The sequence below is a fragment of the Aphis gossypii genome, unplaced genomic scaffold, assembly GCF_020184175.1.
Source record: "Aphis gossypii isolate Hap1 unplaced genomic scaffold, ASM2018417v2 Contig00063, whole genome shotgun sequence".
Lineage (NCBI taxonomy): Eukaryota > Metazoa > Arthropoda > Insecta > Hemiptera > Aphididae > Aphis > Aphis gossypii.
Window position 1 is genome coordinate 49,932 of NW_026082997.1, and position 21,436 is coordinate 71,367.

Below are 21,436 nucleotides of genomic sequence, written 5' to 3' on the forward strand. Positions count from 1 at the left end.
ACTCATGTTTATAATAGTGTGTAAGTCTTAACTTATTGCCGACTGCCGTTATTGTTAAAATATTTATCGTTATAAAATGTCGTACGGTGGAAGGAAACGCGATAACGTTTGGAGCTATTTCACACAAATTAATGGGCAGAAGTGTAAAAGAGCTGTTTGTAAAAATTGCAAGGTAGAGATGTCGGCATTAGTAATCCGGATGAAAGACCACATTTCAAAAAGATGTGCTGGGTATATTGAAAGCGAAGATGGGCCATTGGCAAAGGATGTACCCACTAGTGATGAAGGGCAATGTGATCAAGCTGATTTTGGTATGTATTATTATTTATTTTGCATTTTGATTTATACTTTTTACATGTATATTATGTTACTATTTTTTTTTTATCAAGGAATTGTTGCTAGACATTATACATACAATTATCTAATCTACTATAATATCAAGATATTAGTCCATTGGTCGGTACTCGGTGGTCCCCCTGGAATTTGTTTCCCATTTTAAGCCCTGGATTGCTTAATACCTATTTATGTAATATTTTAAGTGTTTTAATTTTTTAAAAGTCTAAATTAAATGGTTATATATTTTAAAAAAAATGGCTATAAGTACCAATATAAAAAAAAAAATTTAAAAGTTAATTTAATTGGTAGGTACTCTTTGTTATTATTTCTTGTGGGGGACGGGGGCCACAAGTTCACAATTTATAATACCTATTATAACTATTATACAGGTAAATTCAGATTAATAAAATTTAACTGTTTTTCGATTTTAGAATTACAAAATTAAACTAATTAAAACTTCAATGTAGGTGACAATAATTGTAGAATTATAGATATAATGATTATTTTTTGCAGCCAATCAGTTAGTTTAAAAAAAAAATTATTTAAGGATTGGTTTGTTTTGATGTCCACTTGTAGTTTGTACTTTATATAATGTAAGTCCTATATCCAGATATCCTACTGCTTACTAGTAACTAGTAAGTAGATTGAGTATATTTTCTGTGCAACTTTAATATTATTTTATACTATTTAGTATTTAGTAAATATAATTGAAAATTAGTACCTACCTAAATAAACACCTACTTTTTTATTTATGGAAATCTGTAAGTAATAAATAAAATTACAAATTATGTTTTAGATACCTTATGCAGTCATCAACCAGTGTTGGAAAAATCAAATCATAGCTTGGGTAATTACTCTGGTGATCATATTAGTTCAACAGGATCAACTAGTACAATTATTTCTACACAAACTGAAGAATATTCTGATTATTCAACAGACCTTATACCAAACAATACATTGAAGCGTAAGTTAACAAGTTCTAAACCACAATTACATCTGGATAAGTTTCTTGTGAAGACATCTGTTGAAGATGCAAAAAATTGGATAATCAGATTGCACGTTTTATCTATGGAACAAATTCACCTTTCATCGCTGTTCAACATCCTGAATTTTGTAAGTTAATACACATTTTACGGCCAGGTTATACACCCCCTACACGACAATATATTGCTGGAATTCTATTAAATAATGTTTACACTGATTTAAAAAATGATTTAAAAAACAAGTTGAATGGGAAAATGGTATGTCTTGCATTGGATGGATGGTCAAATGTACATCATGATTCAATTGTATGTGTTTGTGTAACTGACATTAGTGACGTTCTTGTATATTTAGTTGATACAATTGATACTCAAGACAATAGTCATACTTGGGATTACTTACAGAGTTTAGCTATCTCATCAGTACAATACTGTAAAAGTCTTGGTTGTATTGTTGGAAGCCTAGTGACTGATAATGCTGCAAACATGCATAAGATGAGATCTAATTTGGCCATGAACGATGATACTTCAGTTAATAATATTATTACCTATGGTTGTTCTGCTCATTTACTTAATCTCTTAGCAAAAGATATTGAAGTCAAAGGTGTTAAAAGTTATATAAAAAAAATTATCAAATACTTCAAATATTCGCATTTTTTTAGTGCAAAACTGAAAATGGCAGGTGGAAAGAAACTAATTTTACCCCAAGATGTACGTTGGAATACATTGGCCGATTCTATTGAATCGTACCTTGAGAATTGGTCAATAATTCATAAAATATGCACAGATAACCGTTCAGCAGTTCAAAGTGATATACTTACATCTGTTGAAGATATTGCAATGAAAAATAGAGCTCATGAATATTTAATAAAACTAAAAAAAAATTGCAGGCGCATTGGATCGTGTTCAGTCAGATAATTGTACAATAAGTGAAGCAACTAGTATTTGGTTAACTTTACAAAAATATTTTGAAAACCAAGTTTTTGATGCAGATATTTTACAAAAAGTTTCTAATCGATTTGAATTAGCAATAACTTCTTATCATTTGCTTGGTTATATTTTGGATCCTAGATTTAAAGGAAAATATTTAAATCAAGAACAAATGGATGAAGCATTAAATTACACCAATGCATATCATCCTACTATAATGGTAGAAATCATAACTTATCAAGCCGAAGGAGTACCATTTTCAAAATATTTATTTGAAGAACAAACAGTTGCAAAGATTTCTCCATTAATATGGTGGATGTCATTAAAGAAAAATATATCATCTGATTTATTCTACTTAGTAAAGCAACTGTTTACTGCTGTAGGATCATCTGCAGGAATTGAAAGATTATTTTCAATTTTTGGATTAGTACACAGTAAACTAAGAAACCGTTTAGGTGTGGAAAAAGCTAGTAAACTAGTATCAGTATTTAAGAGTCGTAATACTATTTCTAAGTCAACAAGTAGTGATATTGACTATTGAGTAATAGTTATTTTAATATTTTAGAATACATACAAATTCTATTACCTATTATTTATTACTTATTAGTATTACACCATTACCTAACTATTAATGCCTAATTTTTTTATGTTTTAAAATTCAAAAACTGTTATTTAATGTTTATATTTTATATACCTAGGTACTAGACAGTAGACACTAGTTGACCATTATAATTTGTAACATTGTTATCTTATCTTAAACAATAAAAAGTTTAAGAAAAGACTGATAATTAATATTTTTTCTAATATATCTATATGCAATATCAATATCCTAATTTATTCCTAGGTTAATTAAATGTATTAAAAAAACCCTTTGTAGGGCAATGCTAATATGGTATATTAATATTAATAATATTATACTTATTGGTTAGGTATTACGACTTGCCACAAGAAAAAAAAAAAAATAATAATAATCTATTTTTCATTTAATTTATGATTGTATTTTTCCTGTGACCTATAAGCTATAAAGGGAAACCATTCCATAGTTTTTTTTTTTAAAAAAAAGTGATTAAAACACCCAAATAAAAAACACGTTTTAAACATAAGTTTAAAACGTTTTAAAAAATATTGATGACGTTTATAATGAATTGTTTTAAACGTTTTGATTAAAACACTTTGTTTTAAACATAACAACTCTGGTAAATACACAAAACAAAAATAGTGAATACTATGCATGAGATAAGCGTTATTATAATATGGTATCGCGTGACGAGTATTATACTATGTATACTACAGCGTGGACAATTTTGTTTTTAATAAAAATGTTGTTCAGAGTTTTTATTTTTATTTTTTGTAAATACAAGTTTGAAGTACACATAAAAACAAAAATTTTGATACCAAACTTCACGTAATACGACCATTTATCCCAGAGTTGTGTCAAGTTAAAATGTGTAGTCTTTCAATGTTATTGATATGGAAGTTCAATTTCTTGCCATACAGGAGTGGGGTAACGAAAAATACGTCGGCCCATTTTTTACATCATAGTCCGCGCTCGGGATGGGTACAGTTCGGCCCCGTGATAAGAGTTCGGTCCAGTGATAAGGAATTTTCGATTATTCAGAGTTCGAACACTAACCTCAAAATACAAAAATTCAAATTATTACCAACCATTCGACATTGTAAACAGTTCAACTACGATTTTTGAGTATTAGAATTCCTCAGCCTGGTCCCCAGCACCGGATACTTTATTTATTCGTCCGTTAAAATTTCAAATAGCAAATAATCGTCTATAATAACTTTAACGGTCATTTTACGTTTGTCGCTTTTATTAGAAAGTTGGTATTTGGTTCATCTTAACGTAAGTAAAACTTATATTTTTTTAATTTTTACCTTAATAATATGTTCTTAGATGAATTATTGTTTGTAATATATCTTTTTATTCTTATTGTTTATTAGATAATATTAAATATTTCTTAATAGCATGTGCACTCCTAATTAATAAGTTTTTCGACTAGGAAGTACTACATTTACGTAACTATAGACTCAAATACCACGTTTTTGTAAAACAATTTCAACATAATTATTTATTTGTATTTTGTACATTAACAGCTTAATATATATCATTATACTTATAAAGTAAATAATTTCCTTATTTTTACAATGTAAATAATATAATACTTTACATGTTACAAATAACACACTTCCAATTTCCATTAGGTGTTATTAAATTTAAAATTAACCCTCATAGCTTTTATAATTTCATCATCTTAAAAAAACTATTATTATTAATATAATTAGCTTAGCATAAGTTTATCCAACTACATTAAACATTAAATATATTGTCATTCTATTATTTTAAATCAAAAACTATTTCCATGCTCTGTTGCTCATTATCTTTTTACTTATATTCTTTAATATGTATTAACCAACATTATTATATATATTAATTATTTTGTTATTATATTGTTTAGACTTTTAATATTTTTATGAACACAGCCAATGGCTTAGAAGTGTCTAACAACTGCAATTTAATTTTGTTTATCTTATAAATTGTTAAACTATAGTTGGGAAATAAATAAATTAATATTATTATTATTTTATATTGATTAATAAAGATCATGATGTATTATTTTAAAACTATCACTGATCACTTAGTTTTTCTGTTGCCACTATCCAAATTAAATACCAGTGCTTTTGGTTACCATTACTTGAACAGAATTCTGCAGATTGACAATGTTTAAAATATTCTAATTTTCTATAATTACAGATTTGAAAATACTGAATGCTGCTGCTTACAAAAATCTTCCAAATATATTGAATACAGTAAAAACCATGGATCTTATTGTGATAGTCATTGGTTGATGATAGCTATTTTGATGACACATCTTGCAAATTGAAATACTTAACTTAACCATAACTTTGTCTTTTTTATTAAACAGTTACACATATTTTGATGAATATTTTAATATTTATACAGTTATTCTGTTTAGGAAAATTAAATATGTCTGAAAATTACATGGCAGTTATGGCTGGAAGAATGTGCAATGTTGTTAAGTCAAGTATTTATAAAGCATATCAAATAACTTAAAACTTTTTCTTATTAATAATTTATGAATTATTAACTGTGGAAGACACTGAAAATAAGATTAATAATTAATCTCTATTTTTATTACCTAAATTATATACCTATGTGTTCTAACTGAAATAGCTTCAGTTTATGTAAAGTGAATAATTATTAATGAATGATTTTAACAGTTGTTAATATTATGTAAATGTAACAAAACAAATAATTATGTTAATTAGATATTTTATCATATCTGTGAATGACTGTGATACTAAGGTTGATGTTTGATTTGGTGCGTGTTAACATTTTATTGCTGGGATGCGCAGTGCTTACCATTTTCCCCATGAAACTGTTGAAGAAGTTAAGAAATAAATAATATTTTATATAATAACCTTAAGATCAACTTACTACACATAATGTTATTTAAAATAAATGTATTACTTTTTATAGATTTTACAGAAAACATCAATGCGTTGAAGAGTTCAAACAGTGAAGAAACTGAAAAATTCTCAAATATTTTTATTTCACTATCTGATGTTATAAATCGCAAATACCGCATATATCCAGCGAGGGCATCTGAAGCAGTAATAAAGATAAGTTTGTTCAACTATATTAATAAACAATAATTTTACTTGTTGCTTCCTAACATCACATTGTTATATCTCACTATAGGTATCTTGTTAATTATGTTTTAGAGAAAATCACTTTTTGGCTCAATGATTGGAAATCAATGTTATATGGGGTTGTGTGCGCTATGGATTCAACAAATTATTTATTGCAAACGTGTGGTTTTAAATATGTCAACAAAACAAGATGAACCAAAATTCTTTGGAGGTAAAATAACTTTTGAATAGTTAATATAAATTCATATTATTAAGAGGCCGTTCTGGTACCCGAAATTCGACCGTAAAAACATGCTTTCGTACTTCCCATTTTCCTCAGCTCTCGTTAGTCGTAGAAACATAATTTTTTCACCAAAATAATCCTGAGAAGTTCTTCTAGGTGACTGCGTTCCAGATTTTCCAGATTTCAAACCGATAATATTTGCATTTGAAATTTTCATTTTTTTTCAAATTTTTGAAAAATTATATAAAATAGACAAAAATAGATATCAAAAAACTGGAACGTAGTTATCTAGAAGAACTTCTCAGGATTATTTTGGTGAAAAAATTATGTTTCTACGACTAACGAGAGCTGAGGAAAATGGGAAGTACGAAAGCATGTTTTTGTAAGAAATTTAGAAATTTACAGTCGTCATGTGCTGCTCTGCTTAGTATAGCGGCAGCGTTCGAGAACAACGTTCATACCACCATGTTGCAGCCATACCGCACCATAGGTCAAAACTGGTTTTCATATCGCGGCTGAGCCGCTCACTGTCTATAAATAATTATTATACACAATACGAAAACAATTAAATATTGATGACAGAATAATACAATATCTAAATCTTGTTTTATTTTTTTCATAGAACCGATATCGAATTTTATATTTCGTATATTATTATTATTCTGCACATCATATTTTACATAAACTCACATAACACTTTTATAATTTGATTTGAATAATTCTTTTTTTAAGCTTAAAGAAAATTGTACTATAAAATTAATTTTATCAATGTTGAACATAAAAATAAAATATGAAATTTAAATCTATATAGGTGACGAAAAATACCTTAGGTACATACGAATAAATAAAAGCCAGTTGAATAAATTAACCAACTACGTAATTAATGCATAACTTAATTACATAATTCGAGAACTTATAATAATTTAAATAATAAGTGACTTAAATCCTTAATTATATAAAGTGTTTATAGAAACTATAAAGCCAAATTTTGTATATATTATATTAATTTATTAGTATAAATACATCTATCACAGATAATTTATTTAATTATTGATTGATTATAATATATAAACTTATGTCCTATTGAAGCCAATTCAAGATATGAAAAAAATAATTACAGAACACAGATAGCATTAATATGCATTCAAAATTTTTTAAATTATTTATTGTATAATTATATTGACAAATGACAATCTATCTAGTTATTAATTAAATATAATTAGTATAATATTGTTACTTTAATATTTTTGATTTTTTTTTTTTTATATTTTCCAAAATATGTTCAGGGTCTATAATATCATCAACCAACAATCTTTTCCCGTACTGGGGATTGACAATTTCTGGAAGTAAGCATTCTGTATAAAAACTGAAAATAAAATTTGTTGTATTTATATATTTACATCGAAATCCAATTACTACATAAATCTAAAAATTCAAGTTAAATTACACTTTTAACTTTTCAATCATTTTTTCGCTCCAAAAAGAATCATCGAAACTAATTGTTTGAATTTCTATCCAATTTTCCGAATAAACAACAAAATAGCAAAATTTCGTTTGGAGATTTTCATCTGTCCCTGAACTTGGTAGTAATAATTGTGATCTAATTTCAATTCCATTTTCCCGTTGTTACTAAGACGACAGAAGGATAACTGAAATTAAATAAGTATTGCAATAAGAACATTTTACATATTTTAATAATAAAATAATTGTTTTACTACACACCTTTTTACTGTTTATAGCTTCTAAAAATGTCTTAGTGTCTTTTACTCCAAATGGACATTTAATTTCAACAATAAAATCGCCATCGACAATACCGTCTATAGATATTAAAAAAATAATAATAAAAAAATAAATAAATATTTCATTAAATTTTATTAAATTTCATTTATATTTTTGTAATTAAGTACTTTAATATATTTTACCAGGAGAAGCAGCTAAATAAGGAAAATTTTCATCAATAATAAGTCCACATGGATTCACTTTAATTTTTAATTGGTTTTCTAATACGACGATAGCTTCTGGTTCAGTATCTTTACCATAATTAGTCGCGGTTGAAGAAAACTTCCTATACAAAATGTCATAAACCGTGTTTTTGCATGATGTTGTTGGTCGAAGTTTACACTCGTGACCAAAATTTGAAGCTGTAAGCCGATTTCGACGTTCAACATGCCAAATTTGAGAATTGGCCTGGTCTCTTTTTTTTTATTCGATGGCCGATCGTTCTTCACTGTTCAACTGTAATGAACTTATGAATCTTTTTTTGTTTTTTCTAATACTTCTTTTGAAATACCATCTTCTGGCAACGGTTCAGCTAAACCATGATCTTTATCCGGGCCATTATAACCCCTTTCTCCGAATTTCCGGTAAAAGAAGTTTGTTTAATTCTGGTCGACATGTTTTCTTTTCACTAGAAGCAAGCATTTGTTTTCCTATTTCTCCTAAAGAAAAAATATACATTTTATGTAAATGATTCATATAAATAATATACAAATTATAACAATGTATACCTATTATAATATTATACTCGGAACACATTATATATTTATAGTAGTAGTAGCATGTACTAGTACATAATAATATAATAATATAATACATATCATCAGTTTTAGTAAAATAATATGTGTAATTAATTATAATATCATTATCATTATATTATTTGAATATTAAGTATAACTATTTGTTTAGAATAATAATATATAAAAATTCCATACTAATATACTATTTACCTGGACTTATTTCATTGACTATATTTTTATGCATTAACCGAAGAAACTTTCCACCTGAGTTGCATGATATAACCGCAGCTTCAACTCGAGCATTATATGAATTTCTTTGAGAGTAATTTATTCGTTTACCCGCTAAATATTTATTAATTTATTACACTATTGAACTATTCACACACGTTGTTGTCAACATTCATCAGTAAACTATCAACATTCGCTACTAAACGAGATATTATTTGGGATACTTCGCTCACAAGCCCTGATCTTTCGGCATCTTCGATCATATTTTTTTCATTTGCTTGTGGACCCTTACAAAAGTATGATTCACATCGATCATGGGCACCCAAAATGTGTCGAAAACTGTTATTTATATCTTGTCGTAATCCTTAAATAATAATGTATGTAATGTTTAACACAATAATAATGTTAATTTATAATTTTATCAAAAATAAATAAATAAATAAATAATAATTATAATAATTAACTTGCCTACTGATTTTTGATTGTCTGTTTGACCATGTAAGCTATTACGATATTCAATTGCCTTAGTTATTGAAAATCTAAATCGTAATATGTTTGATTTTATATGTTTTCTCAACGAAATCGGATACTTAGTATTTAACGTCAGAGCTACTAATTTTGTTCCATAATTTCGCAATAAATGGTTGCGACATTCTATTTTTATGACAGGTAGTCTAGGGCCATAAGGCATTATTTCAGCTAGTCTTTTTGTAACACTAGAATCTCCGTCTCCTAGACAATTTTTTTTCATATATTTATTAGGAATTAACTAAAATTATATAGTTGAAAAATATGCACGATTTAAAAACGTAGATAGTAGCTTACCTATTAGCTTATTGTATTTTAGACCATGCATTTGTATACTCTGTTTAAAACCGTCAGCAATACCATCAGCTTCCATACTTGTAGCACCCCTTTTCCAATTTAAAAAACATGTGTGTTCAGGTGGTTGTAATTTTTTATTTTTTGCTCTCTGGCAAATATACAAAACCGATTTCTAATACCCACAAACAAAATTTTTTTTGATCTATAACCAATTATTGTTGCCTGAAATTAATAATGTAATATTAAAATGTACACAATCGGTATATTTACATTTCTTACCACTCCAGATAATGCGTCATATTTAGTTTTGTAACTACGCTTAGACCATTGTCCATCTGCGACAACCGTACACATAGGAATTCCGTCAACATCTACTGTTCCAGCTTCTATTGCTAAACGACGTTCTTCGTCACCGGCGATTTTCATTTGTGCTTCTGCTACATCGTGAATTCTATTGTTAATAAATCCTTGAACTAATACAAAAGTACATGACGCCATACATGGAATATCCATTGTCGCGCACAATTCAGACAGTTGCGTAAATCCAATTCCAGCTGATATTGATCCGCTAACGGCGGCTTCGTTAATTGGTAAATAAGTTTCCGGTTTCGATTTTTCCGATTCAATAATCATAATAATATTACAAATATCGCATTTAAACTTAAAAGTTGATCTTAATCCATGTTTTTTTTCAGAAATAAACGTCATATTTAAAAATGAACAACCAAATGGTCCTTTGTGATTACTATTTTTAATTTGATAAAAAACGTAATTCATATCTACTATTCGTCTACCGGAGTTTTCATACTCAACATATTGATTACTAGATTTAGATTGTTCAGAAAAATCATGGCTGTATAAGGTTTCTTCAGTAATCAAATCATTAACTTCAGTGTCTTCCGATTTGGTTATTTTACTACTAAAAAATTAAATAAGCTATATATATTATATAATATACCTAATTAAAAACTAATTAAAATTATAAAAAAAAATACATAGGCATATTTTTTTATATGATGCATTTGAAGTTATACTCTAAATTGGCTCCCTACATTTCGCCTATGCATTTAATCATTTAAAAAATGTATAATACATTAAAGATTTTAAGTTTACCTGATGGTTTCCCTTGACGAACATGGGGTTGATTATCAACACCTAGGAAAAAGGGTTCTCCTACAGGTTCGATTACCTCAAAATTGTGCCTTGAATTAAAATAAAAATTAATTATTTATAAACTATTTATTATTTGTTGGCATGGTCAAAATTATTGAAAGCAATTTTTTTTTATATTATTTATTTAAAGAAAAAATGTATAATATACATAAAAGATTTAAAGTTTACCTTATTATTTCCCTTGACGAACATGGTGGTTGATTATCAGCACCTAAAAACATGGGTTCCACAACAGGTTCGATTACTTCAGTATTGTCCCTTGAATTAAAATAAAATAATATAAGTTAGATTAAAATATATTCTTATTTAATTATTAAAAAAAATTATTTATGTTTTATTTAAATACTTGTTTTGTCTGCGAATACCAAAAAGGTCCCTCATTCGAGAACTCAGATTTTTTTATCGATAACTTCTTTGATTGATATCGATTTTTATTTTTCGATGGATCCATTTTACGTTAAAAAAAATATGATGAGCACGAAATGACAAAACGACAAAAGTATAACAGCGATTCGTGTTCACTCGCGTATAATATTAAACGCGTATTATAATATTATATTTTTATATTACGCGCATATTATACTAAGATTAATAATTGTAAAAATGGTTGTCATAAAAAGACAAGCATAATCATACATGACATATCTATAATTGGTCTAAATTAATAAGTTTAGGACCTTAGACTTCCTATTGATATCTTAAAATTAAATATATTGCTATTGATTTAATAAGTGTATTCAAACATTTTTAAAAGTTTCGATAAGGTTAAATAGTGTAATGACATTTAATGACATTAGGATATATCATAATTATTTTGAAAATTAAATAGAATATTATTTAAATAGCTACACAAACATTAACATATGATAACAATAGCAATTTACCAATGATTAAAGCAGCTATCTGCAAATTGTATAAAATATAGCCCTCCAAACAGATCATCTCATATCGAGTGTTCCAGTGTCCACTTAGGCGTGTACATCAGTCTCTTGCACACATACTGGCCTATTATATTCGTTTTTGCCATACTTTGCTTATAATCTCAAATCGTTTCTACGCGTTGTCATTCATTTTTGTCGAATAAAAAAAGTGTTAATTATTACAAGTACATAATCTACTTTTTCTACATTCCTGGAGCTCCGAAGATTCACAGTATAGGAATCAAAGCAACAAGCATCAAATCAGTTCACGTTCCAGACCAGCGTTACGGCTATTTTCAAGTAAGTCTGAATACTTATTGTATTATACCCAACATTACGTATACAGAATATGCACTAAAACTCATACATTTATATATTCTTACTGAATGAATAGTAAAAAAAAATAGCAAAACCAAGAAATAACAAATATAACAAATTACAAATTAAAATTATAAATCAAATGCATGTTTTTTAATAATTATGTCGTTTAGTGTACTTATATAATATAACCATTATAACCTATTTGGTTGTTACTATATTTAATAATGAACAAATTAAATATACTTTACAAATAAAATAGATTTTTTAAATAAGATTTTATAAATTATTTATTTCGCCCCAATTTCGTTGTTGACGTGTAATATTAAAATAAATTTACAAATATGTACATTAAATATATATTATTTTAAAATATTTTAATTATAATTAAATATTAATTATAATAATTTTAGTTTTATGTTTAAATGTATAAGTATAAGGTAAAAAGTATAGTATAGTTGTTATTATAATATTTAATTAATAACATTAATTTTTTTTGGTTAATTTGTTTAATTTTGTCTTTTATAATAGGTTAAACCCGATCAACATGATGTGTATCAAAAATATAATACTTATCATAATTACAACTATACCTTTCACTGAATCCGAGTTCATTGCGTACGATTGTGATGGGCCTGTTCAAAATGTCACGTCATTTGATAGCTTAGAAGTGGACAACTGCGATTTTCCAGTACCATCAAAAACACAACAGGTACCAAGAATACAATTACTACAGAGGATTGATACCTATCCTGTTCATTTTAAGTCGTGTTTCATATCAGTCGATTATTTAATAACTAGATGCTCGGTATTTGAAGATGCACAATCAGTAGAGGGAGGGTATTTTTCCGATGTTGTTGAGTTAGGAAATGCTCGATGTTGGGAAATTCATCAAAAACGATCCTATACTTTTCCTCTAGGGGGTATAGTAACGGATTTGCAAATGAATGAAACAACATTAGTTTCGCACACTGTAGCAGGATCACTGGACAGATTTGGAAATTGTAAAGGGACGAATTTTAAATCTAATAAAGGAGAATGGGAGAACGCCATAGTACAGGCTAAATATAAAATAAATTTATCAGAAGGTACAGCAATAGCCAATAGTAAAGATAACACCCTTTTCTTCCGTCGGGTACAAAAATGAAACTATCTGATAATTATGGTGTTGATACGTTTAAAGGCGAAACCGTATGGAGCAATAATCATTATAATTGCGAAGAACAAGATTTCGTTGTTTTATTTGATGGTCCAGCATCATTAGTTACCTCGATCACTAACGACAACTCGAGTATATATACATATATTGTAGAGACAGACAAATAGTGTTTGCTCTCAAACAAATTAAAAAAACATTCGCTTGTGAAATCCCGGTAATTCAAACCGAACACATGCAATTACTTATTCTTACAGATGCCATGTTTTTAAATAATTTTCAAACAAAATCCATTTCTCCGCAAAACACTGATTTAATTGCTTATGTAAATACAAAATTTGTATACATTGAAAATTTTTTTAAATCAACAATAACCACATTATATAATGACTTATTACAAAAGCAATGTACACTTGAACGACAATTATTACAGCAAAGGCTTACATTAGCCTCAAACAATCTTCCGGAGTTCGCGTATATTATGGGCGGAGGGCCTGGATTCACGGCCATCAAGCACGCTGAAATAATTTATTTAATCAAATGCAAAAAAGTTAAAGTCGAGGTAACTAAAACAGACTCATGTTATAATGAATTACCAGTCTTGTATAACAACCATACATTCTATATGGCTCCAAAAAACATACCTTGCAAAAATATGGAACACAAATTAATTGTAATTCAATGTATCCACCTGCGTTCAATTTAGATGGTAATTGGTATGGATTTTTCCCTAATGTCCAGGAAATAAAAACGCCACCAAAATTGAAACCAAATACAGCATGGACATGGGCATACAAAAATTTAGACTTTTTAATGAATTCCGGCTTGTATACTAAAGATACAATGAAAGCTTTCCAACAACATATAATATACCCCCAAGAAGTGGACGCAGTCAAAAATAATTTAGTTAGACAGACCATGGGTTATGATACAGTAAACCAAGGAATACAATTTAAATATTTGATAGATGAACACACACTTGGAAAAATGGTGGAAGATAAGCTATTCAAATTATGGGGCTGGTTTACGACAGTTGGAACTTTTGTGTCGGGGCTAATGGGGATATTCTTTGTTGCAAAATTAATAGTTACAACCATCGATGCAGGTATTAATATTCATTTTTTGTAAAAAACTTTTGGATGGAGTACAAAGCTTTTAGGGGTTTTTTTTTCTAGTATTACTCATAAATTAATATCTCAGTCTAATAAAAACATGTACATTAAAAATAAAGAGTTTGATGAAGACTCGTTAGAAATAAAAACGTTCAACGTTATAAGAATAAAACCCATAATATTTATCCAAATTTACAGCATGAAATGGTTTGAAACCATCAAAATTAAATATAAAAATATTTATTTAAAATTTAAGTAATAAAAATATGTATTAATATCAAATGAAATATTTTTTAAAATTGTATATAATATACATGAATTATATTTGTAACTAGGTATAAATTATATTGGTTATAATATTGTAATTATATTTATTAATTGTACTGTTATATTAGTTGACGGCAATAAACTATATTATGTTACTTACCTATTTATTATTATTAAATCGTTACAAATGGTTTTTTATTATGGCATTAAAATAAATACGTACAATAGTACGTACCTATAGTGTTATACTTTTTATGTTATTACTTATTATAAATTATAATAATAATAGGTATACGTAATTGTAACCTTTTTACATACCTAAATAATTTGTACATAATATCACATTTCATTAAATAGAAATATATATTCTTGTATTTTAGGTATTTCATGTTATTAATCTATTATCTATGAATACTAATACTTATTTAATGATATATAAATTGTTAAAAAAATGTCTAATGATATAATAGTTAATTTGTATTAAGTTGTATTTCAATCAATTATATATTATTACAAAATAATTAATATGTACACTGTTATCGCTTATTGGAATGTAACATATTTTACTATCATTTAAAATAATTAGTAAGTATCTAATAATGTATTAAACATAAATCGCATGGGTACTAGGTAGCCGCGGTTATTACAGCTGCATTTACCATTTACGTGTATATTTACGCGCGATCCGTCATAGGCAAAGGTTCAGATAATAATAAACGTGGCTCCCGAACAAACAAAATCATCGGCCGGCCGCCGGGCGCCGACTACTAGTAGTGGGCGTGGTTAAAACGTCGCGTGCTTGCGGATCCCGAAAACACCTAACAGCGCGTTCTCTCGCCCGTTGTATACGTTTCAGTTTTACCAGAACGGCCTCTTAATGTTTATACTTCAATTGTAGCAATCTTACGGTACACTATGCCAACCTATTTGTCCAAATGATCAACCTACATCCTTCTTGCAAGTTTACAGACTACTGCTGGTTTATTTAACAATAAAGGCGCCTAAGACGAGAAACTTCCAAATTCTTAAAATATTATGTTACAATGAGGATGAAACAATGTATATTAGTACAAAACAAAAAAGCTGTTGGTTGCTGTAAACATCATCTAACTATTCAAGAACTATATTTCTGTTGAATTATTTATTTAGTAAAACGTTAAACATTTTTTCAAAAATATAATAGTTATTAAGAGAAAAATTGTATATTAAGAAGGTATCATACCTATTACATTGTTTTTAAAATATGATTTGGAAATTAAAAATAATGTTATTTTTATTATATTAAAAGTGAATGGCCATGAAAAAACTGTGTTTTAAGTATTTTTAGATAACAGTATGAATGTGAATCACATACTTTTTGCTTCTGAAGGGCTTTATAACCCCTAACAGTTTACAGGTGAACTGACACATAATATGGTATAAGGTATGATTTATAAATACGAATCATTAAACTTTTAAACACATCAATGAAAAGCTTACAGAACATGCTGTGGCCCATATGGATAGCTGACTAAAATAATCAATGTATTGATGAGAATTCTTGTTTCAATTTTTCAATCTTAAGATATAAAAATTAAACTATTTATATATATTTTTTACTATAATCAATTTGAACATTTTTAAGGTTTTGATAAATATTGTCATATTTGAACTTAAGATATTTATAAAAAATTATAAATAAACAAAAGTTTTTTTTAAATTTGTAATCTGTGTCTTGGTTCTATTTCAAAAATATTAATGAACATAACAGCTATCAGACTTAATTAATATAATCAGGCTATCTGACCTTTTTGGAAAAATGAAAAACTGATCCTAGTGTAGAATCCCTCAGAGAACAAATCGACCTCTATGCAAAATATTCGTTCGGCCAACGGTTTACCGAGAAAACCGTCATAGATAGTAAGTAGTTAGTAAAGTAAGTTATATGGAAAATTTCAATTACGAGCTGAGTATTTTTAGTAGACTTTTGATAGATTTGAGGCCCTGCTGGCATAATGCAGCGTGGGCCATTACAAAAATTGAATGTAACAAAACAAATTAATTGGTAAAGTAATTTATGATACTTACCAATGACATCGATTCAATAGAATTTCCTAACTTTTATCTTAATTTGGCTCTCTTGCACATCTGCAGCTGTATCAATGTTTATGTCACGATTCTGTAAATGATTATGACTTATGATTTATATATTGAATGATAATATAATGAATAATTTCTGTATGAAAGAATTTTGCAAATTGCATTAAATATTTCCCAAAGGTATAGAATCATTTACAAATAAATTTAAATTTCAACTAATTTTAAGCAACAATTTGATCCAGCACCATCTTGTGTAAAGCATTGTCATAAATTATAAAATTGTATGATACTATATTTCGGAACTTATTGCTAATTTTGACCTCACATATGAATTATCAAAAATATCAAAAAATAGTATTCAATGAAACTCATATTGGTAACACACATTTTATCCATAACCTAAAATATTGAAGTTATCTTTCCACACTTTAAAACAATTTAAACTTGAATATTCAAAAAAAAATTATATCTGTAATGCCACTGGTGAATCCGTATTACACAGCACTCATAATTTTGGTTATTGCTAATTTATGTATTGACAAAAGATTATAAGTGCATGTGTGCTCCTTTGTGAACCAATAGCATCAAGGCACTGTTATAGAAATACACGATCGTGTCATATACATTAGCATATAAACCATATATAAAACTTAAAAATTGTATTTACTTGCTTAAACCTATATTATGTATTTTAGGTTTAAGGTAAATAGTTACATAAGATACACACATAAAAAATGTATAAATAATAAAATTGTGATTTTATAAATCTTTTAAAAATTATAATAATGAAATAAAAATATATATATTATTTATGGCTTATGTTTGCCATTATACACAAACAAAAAAATAAAATAAAATATACATTAAAAATAAAAAATATAACCATATGATATAAAAAAATTATGAACTGAAGAATACATTGTTGAATAATAGAGATGTGTAAGTTTACAACTTAACATTTGTTAGTAAAAAGCTTTTTTCAAAACAGAATAATCTCCTTATTGTCCTGGACAAATGCCTATGTCAATTATTGTATCTTGCTGACTAAAGCTTAAAAAAATAATAAAAAATAATATTAATAAAATTATTCTGAAAATTGTATCAATGTAAAATAGTTACTATAATCAATATTATTCAAATTTTATTATTGTATTATAGTGGTGTGCTTATAGAGTATACTTATACTATTTATAATTGTATATGTGTTATAGAGAAAAGTAAAATCAATAATTATATTATAAATATATAAACTATTTAATATTATGAATTATTAATTCTATCAACATTTAACATTACTATAAAATTGAACAGTCAATAATTACAAACTCTCAAGTAATCAATCCATACCCGATTGTAACTTTGTAAGATAAATAATTATCTTTTCCATATTTCTTTTAAGTTGCTTTAGATGTGAAATAAAAAATAAACTTTAAATAAATAATACACCTATTAAAGAAATTGTTACACTATACCAAACTTACATGAATTGAGTAGGTATGTAATTGTTGTAGATAGCATGATATTAACTTGTTTTTTGCGATGATTTTAATTCTTTGTCTATACATTGCACCTAGAAATAATAACAATGTTATATAAAATAAAATCTACAGAATACACAAAATATGATGACTAATAACTATGAAGGACTTACAAAAACCACATCTAAGGAGAACTGTTTAGATTTGAAATTTGTATACTGTACACTGTAGTGAAATTATTATTCAATTAAACAAAACAAAAAATGTAAAATACTTTAAATACTGAAAAATTAAATCAAAAATATCAAAATTGATAATAATCATTTTTTCTTTATCATGAAATTAAAAACAAAAAATAAATTAATAACCTCAAATATTGGTTAAGATTTGAAATGGTAACCTTCTAAAACTATATACAACCATGGTTATACTAATCTATAATCTATAATAATTGATAAAGCAAATTTTTGTATTGTTTTTTGGTTTTTTTATGCTTTTTGAAAGCTATCTATTTAACTACTGGAAGATTTGTTACACTGACCACTTAAATGGAATCCTCATAAATTTCTCTACCGATAAAGTTTTGGGTTCACAATTTCTCGTTCTCTTATGTGTGATTAATCTCGTCCGCAAATGGACGACCACAATAATTCTGAATAGAAAACATAATATTTACCCTTGTTATTTTGTAATTACTATACCTATTGTTCAGCGTTAAAGGTTTTGAGACTTGTCATGAATTAAGTTATTATGTATGCATAAAAAAATAAACATATAACTGCATAAAACTATAAAATAGTCAAGTACAGAGGTTCAAATTTTAGTCACAATACCATTTGCAGCTTGCTTCTGTTAAAATACTAAGTCCTTCATCCACAGCGAACATTCTTATTTACTTATCGTTTGAAAGTTTAAAAGTAAATCTAAGTTGTCGGATAACAAAAATCGTTTTCCTTCATTCAAAACAAATCACCTTAATTACAAATACTGTATTTTAATGTAATATAAATACACAAATAGGTAGGTAATCTAGACAATCTAGTATTTTTCGGACAGGTTTCAACTTAGGGGGACCATTGCTTCACCAAACGTTTTGGTTTAGGCTCTTCTAAGACGCATTCCCGAAGTCGAGGGTCTTTGAACACCCCCCCCCTAGGTGTATTTTTGAAAATGTTTAATTTTTGTACAATGTTTCTGAAACTCGGGAACTGGGTAGTTTGAAGGTCGGTGATCAAATTTGGCGTCTTGTGTCGAGACCGTAGAATCCGTTTTTCCCTGTAATTTGGGGCTTCAAAAGTTCAAAATTTACATTTTTTTCGGTTTTTTTGGCATGGGCACTAAGATTTGGGCGCAACAAACTGTTTTTGTAATTAAATATTATAGAGGACTTTGCGCCGAATCGATGGGTTCCGAGATCGACGTTATGCGACTTGTGGTTCGGGAGTTATGATTTTTCGTATGTTTTTTGTACTTAGAAAATTACGTAGTAACGTGTTTTTTGGATTTTGAATTTTCGATCGATCACTATGAAACTCCAGATTCTGGTATTTTAGCGTACGACAATTCAAAAAGGGTCTATGGTTGAAGTACCTACGACCATTATTTCACCCGTAATCTGGGAAGCAAAAAGTTGAATAACACATAAAGTTATTTTTCGTATAACCATACGTTTCCTTATGGTATACGTCTGTTTAATGTTTTAAGTAATAATTATTTTGAATTTTTTGTTTATATGCCACTTAAACAACACGTTTTCGTAAAATCTAAATTACAAAACTTACAAAGTACCCTACGGGGATCAATTTTACCTCTTATGATTTTTGTCCTATCTATGACGGTTTTCCCGGGAAACAGCTGGAAAACGCGATTTTCCGAATTACGAAATCGTCAATTTTCCCGGTAAACCAATGGCCAAACGAACATTTTGCATAGAGGTCGATTTGTTCTCCGAGGGATTCTTTACTGGGATCAGTTTTTCATTTTTCCAAAAAGTCATTATTTAAAACTTAGTATAAATATTTGGTGTGAATTGGTCGGAAATACTTTATTAGGCCCACATGAATTACCAGCTAGATTAAATGGTCAAGCATTTTTACATTTTATTATGAATAATCTTCCAGTACTATTAGAGAATGTACCATTGGAAGTACAAGAAACAATGTGGTTTATGTTAGATGGTGCACCTCCTCATCATACAAATGCAGTCCGACAACAATTACATTATCTTTTTCCTGATAAACTAATTGGTAGAGCAGCTGGAAATAATGCTCAATATCGACCAGACACAGCATGGCCACCTCGCAGTCCTGATTTTAATCCATGCGACTTTTTTTTATGGGGTTTTATGAAGGAACAAGTTTATGCAAAAGAAGTAAATAATAGAGATGAACTATTAATGCGAATTATCAATGTAGCTGATATTATTCGTCAAACACCAAATGTATTAGAAAAAACTTGGAGTTCATTACATCGTCGTATGGAAAAATGCATCGAAGTAAATGGGGGTCACATTGGACAACTTTTGTAAATAGAAATTGTAAATAAAGTAAAAATAAAATAAATTGATTATTCTTACAAAGTAAAATAATGTTTTAGTTAATCGTGTATGTTAAATAGCAACAAATAACTATCACAACCGTAATCTTGCAGTATTCTCATACAAATCGATGTGTTACACCATTTTTTTTAGTCGGCGATTCGAGCGTCAAAAACGCGCGACAAGCTCAAAAACGATGTGACGTCTCGATTTGTATGAGAATTTCGCAAAAAATACAACTAGATCGTTTATTTTTGCATTTGAGATAATATTCTAAAAATAACAAGAAGAAACCCAGATTTTGAAGATAGAAAAAAATTTTCAAAAAAATCTTCATTGGGCCATCACAGCGAGTACGCGTATACTAGTGACCTCATTCATTTCAGAAACACCCTGTTTATTATTATTTATTACTTTTTAGTGCTTAAAAATAACTTTTATATTATTTAAATAATGAAGCCCTGAGGCATAAAAAAAAAAAAATTGGGGAGGTGTTGATACAGATGTTTTATTGGCGATTGAGATACCAAACTTCTACTTATGTATAGCATTACAATGTAAATTATTTTTATATGAAGTTTAATAATAATAAATATTCTGGGCTTTGAATTCGAATATGTGTGCAATCTATTGCACCTATAGCTCTTGGGAATCGCGCAATTTTGTAGAAAGATC

At 27.8% G+C, this 21,436-nt stretch overlaps 1 long non-coding RNA gene and 1 pseudogene across 1 annotated transcript; both read right to left on the reverse strand.

Annotated features, from left to right (window-relative positions):
- Window positions 1–7,697: 7,697 nt before the first annotated feature.
- Window positions 7,698–11,361, reverse strand: LOC126553079 (uncharacterized; annotated as a pseudogene).
- Window positions 11,362–17,681: 6,320 nt separating this feature from the next.
- Window positions 17,682–18,573, reverse strand: LOC126553081 (uncharacterized). Its single transcript, XR_007606440.1, has 3 exons — window positions 18,399–18,573; window positions 18,229–18,317; window positions 17,682–17,797 (listed from the first exon to the last, which is right to left on the reverse strand). It is a non-coding gene; the product is annotated as an uncharacterized LOC126553081 (long non-coding RNA).
- Window positions 18,574–21,436: the final 2,863 nt, after the last annotated feature.